The sequence below is a fragment of the Larus michahellis genome, chromosome W (assembly GCF_964199755.1).
Source record: "Larus michahellis chromosome W, bLarMic1.1, whole genome shotgun sequence".
Lineage (NCBI taxonomy): Eukaryota > Metazoa > Chordata > Aves > Charadriiformes > Laridae > Larus > Larus michahellis.
The window spans coordinates 9,606,670-9,613,432 of NC_133929.1; positions in this window are offsets into that span (position 1 = coordinate 9,606,670).

The window sequence follows — 6,763 nt, forward strand, 5'->3', positions numbered from 1 at the left end:
CCTTCCTACAGGCTACCTTCCTAGTTACATCCAGGGCCTCTAATTGTTGAAAAGCTTCTTTCCTTGCTGTCATATTTACATACTTCAGTGCCAAGCATAGTGTTTCCAGGCACTTAAGCATATAGTGTCCTACAGAGTGCATTAGTCTCTTATTCTCCCAAGCATTCAGATGTATTGCTTCATTATCATCATCCATAAAAACCAAGTGCTTACCTTCATGTGGAGACCTCAGTTAGGGTGAGTTACCTTTACCTTGTTCCACCTTCTAAGATTCTATTTGTCTACTGATAAGAAAAATAAGCCCCAGTTATCCAAATGAGACATTTGGAAATAGGCCTCCAATGATACAAAAAAGTGTTTTATTTATTAATTTTAGTTTCAAACCACATGTATATATATGAATAATGAGATTCATTTTCACTAAGGCTGAGCTAAGTCTCTCTTAACTCTCAGAAATTAACAGCATATTGTGCAGAAAACTGTTCGTTCTCAGAGTGATAAGGCCAATGTTTATAGTTTATGCCAAGGAATGGTATGCAGAGAGGCTCTTGCTTATACTTATTGCTATAACAACCAAGGTCAGCTAATTTCGTTATTTGCCCCATTGGAGGGTTGGAAGCGGAAAAGCGTAGCGGGGTCCCACCTGCAGGGAGGAGCGGACAGGACAGGTGACCCAAAATTGACCAACAGGGGTATTCCATCCCATCTGCCCCATGCTTCAGTATAAAAGCTGAGGGATCAAAGGGCCAGCTCTCTTTCTTCAATGGCCAATGTCTGAGGAGGACCCTGTCTGTTCATCTGCCTTTGATCCCAATCCATGTGTTCCTGACTCCAGCTGTGGAATCCAGTTCCCACCCGTCACTGAGTCCAGTCTGGGACTTCCCCAGTGCCTGCCAGTGATGTCATCCTGGGAGCTTAATATGATTTTGTATATACTGTATCTATTTCATTATTTCCTTTTTATCTTATTAATATTTCATTGAAGTAGTTTAGTTTCTTCTAAACTCGTAAATCTCTCTATCCTTCCTCCTCCTCGCCTTGGAGCAACAGGTGGGGGAGAGCATCTGTTTCATCATTGGCCGATTCAGCCTAAACCACGACAACTATCTTAGGATCAGTGAACAGAAAAATGCCCTTAAAATTATCAAAAATTGTAAAAATTAAGCAGTACTATTATCTAACCAATGAAGAAATAAGCTGTGTTCATGCTATAGGCTGTATGATGTGGTAGGTCATGTTGATACTGCATGTCAAAAATTGGTTGTGGAACTGGTGTCAGGAATAGGGTTTTGGGGTCTATGACCATGTGACCCTGCTTGACAATCAACATCTGCTCGGGAGAGATGGGATCCACCTCACTAAGCAGGGAAAAGGTGTCTTTGTCAGTAGAATGGCTGACCTGCTAAGAAGGGCTTTAAACTAGGAATGATGGGGGAAGGAGAGTGTTATCAACAGCCCTATGAGGGAGTGATAAACAGAGCTGATGAGCAAAGGGCCTGGAGTGATGTGACAGTATACTGGTTTTGGATGGGATAGAGTTAATTTTCTTCACAGTAGCTAGTATGGGGCTATGTTTTGGATTTGTCACTAAACAGTGTTGATAACAGGGATGTCTTCGTTATTGCTGAGCAGTGCTTACACAGTGTCAAGGCCTTCTCTGCTTCTCATACCACCCCACCAGCGAGTAGGCTGGGGGTGCACAAGAAGTTGGGAGGGGACACAGCTGGGACAGATGACCTCAATTGACCAAAGGGATATTCCATACCATATGGCATCAGGCTCAGCAGTAAAAGCTGAGTGAAAGAAGAAGGAAGTGGGGGACATTTGTAGTTATAGCATTTGTCTTCCCAAGTAACTGCTATGCGTGATGAAGCCCTGCTTTCCTGGAAATGGCTAAACACCTGCCTACCAATGGGAAGTAATGAATGAATTACTTGTTTTGATTTGGTTGCATGTGCAGCTTTTGCTTTCCCTATTAAACTACCATTATCTCAAGCCATGAGTTTTTTCACTTTTACCCTTCTGATTCTCTTTCCCATCCCACTGTGACGGAGTGAGTGACTGTGTGGTGATTGACTGCCTACCTGGGTTAAACCACAACAGACAGAAAGGAATCACAAAAATCAACAAAACAGCTTAAGCAGGGTCACCTTCAGCATTTGCATGTAAAAGCAAGGAAGTGCCTACAAGGCACCATTATAGGGAAAACCCCCCCAGCCCCTTTCTGGGAAGTCAGCGTGCCAGGATGCCTCTTTGAAGTGCCAGTACACTAATTCATACAGTATGGGGAATAAACATGAGGAATTAGAGACCTTTTTGCAGTTACAGGGCTATAATCTTGTTGGGGTCAGAGAGACATGGTAGAATGGCTTGCATGACCACATAACCGAAACAGCTACAAGTCCCTGAAGACTGAAGAACTGGCCTAATGGCACATGAAGGCTGCAACAAAGTGACATTAAAAATACTGCACTTAAAATAATTAGTTCTTTCCAATGTTGGTATAATAGCAAACAGCAAAAATCAGGAAAACAGTTCAATATTAGCAAATTTGCTTCAGTAAATTTCAGTAGAAGTTGATGTAAACACAGAAATACTATGCTGATATGCTTTCAGACATATATTATGTTGTTTTATTTTTCAGCACACCATCAAATTTTCCTTTGATACAAAGAACCATATACATTCACTCAACCAAGGTATAAAGAAATCTGTGCTTCTATTTTTCTTTAGTTTTCAGTACCTCAGTTTTGTCTGTTCTCTAAACAAAAAACCTTGACTGTTCTCATGGCTAAGATGTGCACCAGTTAAACATGACCCTTTTACTACAAAAAAACTAAAATCTTTAGGACCTTTAGGATATGCATATCAGTAGTAGGAACCTGATTGTACTCAGATATCACAGAAACACTCAGATTCAGTACTTCAGTGATTACTTCAGGAAAAATACATATACAGATAACTGAATTAAGTGGAAGCAACTAATTTTGGCCTAGTGAACTGAGATTGTAAAATAATTCCTATATATATTCTGGGTTTCCATTCATGGCTAGATATGCATGTTATATAGTCTTGGGCTCTTCTGGTATATGGCTGGGCTATGTGGTAGTGCATCAAGATTAAAGGAACTTTCATTTTTTTTAAAGGACTTGCAATAATGATGTAAAATCTCCTAGTGTCAAAAATAGAGTTTGATGCAATAATATACAGCCACCAGTCATATTGTAGCAGCTTTTCTCTGATCCTGTTAAATATCATGAGACAGTAGGGTCTTGTCACGGTTTGGGCAGGGTTGGCCAATGAGAAGACAACAGATGCTCTCCCCCACCTCTCGCTCCAAGGAAAGGAAGAAGAGAGATAGAGAGAGTTATGAATTTAGAAAAAACTAAACTACTTTAATGAAATATTAATAATAAAATAAAAAAGGAAATAATTAAATAGATACAATATATACAAATATACTCAAAACCATATCAAGCTCCCAGGGAGATGTCACCAGCAGGCACTGGGAAAGTTCCAGACTGGACTCAGCGACAGATGGGAACTGGAACACACTGACTGGGATCAAAAGGCAAATGAGCTGACAGGGTCTTCCTCAGACATCAATCACTGAAGAAAGAGAGCCACTGAAGAAGAGCCAACCTGACTCCTTTGATCCCTCAGCTTTTATACTGAGCATGGCAGATGGGATGGAATACCCGACTGATAAGTTTGAGTCCCCTGAGCTGTCCACTCCTCCCCACAGGTGAACCCTTCCACAGGGTAAACAACCCAGTCAGCTGACCCTGGTTGCCACAGCAAGAAGTGTAAGCAAGAGCCTCTCTCACTGAACAGAAAGTTGGCTCTGCTCCGCCCGAAACCAGGACATTCCACCCCTTATTCCATACCATTTGCACCATGCTCAGATCTCTAATACTTCTTATCCATCAAATGTATATATATATATACACAGATCAATCATTTATGACTTATCTCTATACACAAAAGTTCATTAAGTCCATTTAGTTCATAATTGCAGAGTCTCATCTATTATAGCAGACTCAGGATTGAGTATTCTCATCCAGGGTTAAATTTCCTTGAGGTATACATTGAATTTCTCCATTCTCCATCATCACCCACCAAGTACATCCAGGTCCTTGAGCAAAAACAGTCCCACAAATGGGTTTGCCTTTGCCTGAGGCAGGAAAAACCCAAACAGTTTTCCCTAACATATTCCTTTCATGCACCACAGGGACCTTATCCCCTTCTACTGTGTGTAAAAGGTCTGATTGAGCAGGACCAGCTCGATTGATGGATCCCCTGGTGTTAACTAACCAGGTAGCTTGTGCTAAATGCTTGTCCCAGTTTTCAGAGGTTCCACCCCCCATTGCTTTCAGGGTGGTTTTTAACAATCCATTGTATCGCTCAGTTTTCCCTGAAGCTGGTGCATGATAGGGGATATGATATACCCACTCAATACCATGTTCTTTTGCCCAAATACTTATAAGATTATTTTTGAAATGAGTCCCATTGTCTGACTCAATTCTTCCTGGAGTACCACGTCGCCACAAGACTTGCCTTTCAAGGCCCAGGATGGTATTCCGGGCAGTGGCATGGGGTACGACATAGGTTTCCAACCATCCGGTGCTTGCTTCCACCATTGTAAGCACATAGCGCTTACCCTGGTGTGTTTGAGGGAGTGTGATGTAGTCGATTTGCCAAGCCTCCCCATACTTATATTTCAGCCATCGTCCCCCATACCACAAAGGTTTTAACCTTTTAGCATGCTTGATTTTGGTGCATGTTTCACAATCGTGGCTAACCTGAGCAATAGCATCCATGGTTAAATCCACCCCTCGGTCACAAGCCCATTTGTATGTTGCATCCCTTCCTTGGTGACCTGAAGCGTCATGGGCCCACACAGCTAAAAACAGTTCACCTTTATGTTCCCAGACCAAATCTGTCTGGAAAATCTTAGCAGCCTGGTCCACTTGCTGATTGTTTTGATGTTCCTCAGTGGCTCGACTCATGGGTACGTGGGCATCTACATGGCGTACCTTTACGACTAGTCTCCCTATCCGGTCAGCAATATCTTCCCATAATTCAGCAGCTCAAATAAGTTTACTTTTGCACTGCCAGTTGCTCTGCTTCCACTGCTTTAACCACACCCACAGAGCATTGGCCACCATCCATGAGTCAGTATAGAGATAGAGTATTGGCCACTTTTCTCATTCAGCAATGTCAAAGGACAGCTGAATGGCTTTTACCTCTGCAAATTGACTCGATTCACCTTCTCCTTCGGTTGCTTCTGCAACTTGTCATGTAGGACTCCATACAGCAGCTTTCCACTTTTGATGATTTCCTATAATACGACAAGACCCATCAGTGAACAAGGCATACTGTTTCTCATTATATGGTGGGGCTTCCTCAGCATGCTTCAGCACCTCCTCTGGTGGCATTCCAAAGTCTTTGCCTTCAGGCCAGTTCGTGATCACTTCTACGATTCCTAGACAATTGGGGTTTCCTATTTGAGCTCATTGTGTGATTAAGGCAACCCACTTAGTCCAGGTGGCATGATGAGCAGAAGGAACTTCACCCTTGAACATCCAGCCCAGTAGAGGTAATTGGGGTGCCAGGAGGAGCTGTGCTTCAGTACCAATTACCTCTGAAGCAGCTCTAACTCCTTCATATGCTGCCAAGATTTCTTTCTCAGTTGGGGTATAGCTGGCCTCGGAGCCTTTGTATCCTCGACTCCAGAATCCTAGGGGTCGACCTTGAGTCTCCCCTGGTGCTTTCTGCCAGAGGCTCCAGGTAGGGCCATTGTCTCCGGCTGCAGTGTAGAGCACATTTTTAATGTCCTGTCCTGTTCAGACTGGTCCAAGGGCTACTGCATGCACAATCTCATTTAATTTGCTCAAAGGCCTGTCATTGCTCAGGACCCCACATAAAATCATTTTTCTTTTGAGTCACTTCACAGAGAGGTCTCACAATCTGACTATAACCTGGAATATGCAGTCTCCAGAAACCCACAACACCTAAGAAGGCTTGTGTTTCCTTTTTGTTAGTAGGTGGGGACATAGCTGTTATTTTGTTAATCACATCCATTGGGATCTGGCAATGACCATCTTGACATTTAATTCCCCAAGAACTGGATGTGTCGTGCAGGTTCCTTGACCTTGCCTCTTTTTATGGCAAAACCTGCTTTCAGAAGAATCTTGATTATTTTCTTACCTTTCTTGAAAAGTCCTTCTGCTCTATTACCCCACCCAATGATGCCATCAATGTATTGCAGGTGTTCTGGAGCTCCACCCCTCTCCAGTGCAGTCTGGATCAGTCCATGGCAAATAGCAGGGCTGTGTTTCCACCCCTGGGGCAGTCCATTCCAGGTGTACTGGATGCCTCTCCAAGTGAAAGCAAACTGTGGCCTGCACTCTGCTGCTAAAGGAATAGAGGAAAAATGCATGAGCAATGTCAATTGTAGCATATCACTTGGCTGCCTTTGACTTCAGTTCATACTAGCATGTCTGGCACAGCAGCACTCAGTGGTGGCGTGACCTCATTCAGGTCATGATAGTCTACTGTTAGCCGCCACTCTCCATCAGACTTTCGCACTGGCCATATCACAGAATCACAGAATGGTAGGGGTTGGAAGGGACCTCTGGAGATCATCTAGTCTAACCCCCCTGCCAGAGCAGGGTCACCTAGAGCAGGTTGCACAGGAACACATCCAGGTGGGTTCTGAATGTCTCCAGAGATGGAGACTCCACCACCTCTCTGGGCAGCC